Source organism: Seriola lalandi, unplaced genomic scaffold (assembly GCF_002814215.2).
Source record: "Seriola lalandi dorsalis isolate HSWRI2012SDOR001 ecotype SW California unplaced genomic scaffold, Sedor1 jcf7180002054585, whole genome shotgun sequence".
In the NCBI taxonomy this organism is placed as follows: Eukaryota; Metazoa; Chordata; class Actinopteri; order Carangiformes; family Carangidae; genus Seriola; species Seriola lalandi.
Genome location: NW_019525138.1, coordinates 2256535 through 2257032, shown reverse-complemented (window position 1 = coordinate 2257032; position 498 = coordinate 2256535). Strand labels below are relative to the sequence as shown.

General features: G+C 39.0%; 1 protein-coding gene across 1 annotated transcript in view; it reads left to right on the top strand.

The window, feature by feature from the left end:
• rab3gap1 (RAB3 GTPase activating protein subunit 1) overlaps positions 1-498 on the top strand; it is a 24539-nt gene that overhangs the window by 7705 nt on the left and 16336 nt on the right. The gene's annotated exons all lie outside the window — the stretch shown is intronic.

Sequence of the window (498 nt, the reverse complement as noted above, 5' to 3'; positions counted from 1 at the left end):
AAAAAAAGTCGTATTTCGCAATGTTAATGAAAGTAAAAAAAATATTCTGGATCTGCCCCTTTAACTGAATCAGAACCAACATTTAACGGGTTCTTCTCTGGCCCATGATCCATCCCTCCACCACATTTGGTGCAAATCGGCTCAGGACTTTTTGTGCAATCCTGCTGACAAATAAACAGAAAGGGGTGAAAACTTAACCTTCATGGCGGAGGTAACAACAGACTCCCACCTGACCCATAGACACTACAGTCTCTCACAAGACATCCTACACTACAAGATGCATACAACAACAACAACAACAACAACAACAACAACAACAACAACAACAACAACAACAACAACTACAGCTGCAACAACTAACTGAACAGAACATCTTATTTGAAATAGTTCCAGGTTCTCACATGACAGGATTTTCTTTGTCATATATAAAACTAGACTGAAGAGCTTTGGGTTTGAAATAGATCACCTTGGGTCTCCTTTCAGATAAAACAATGAATC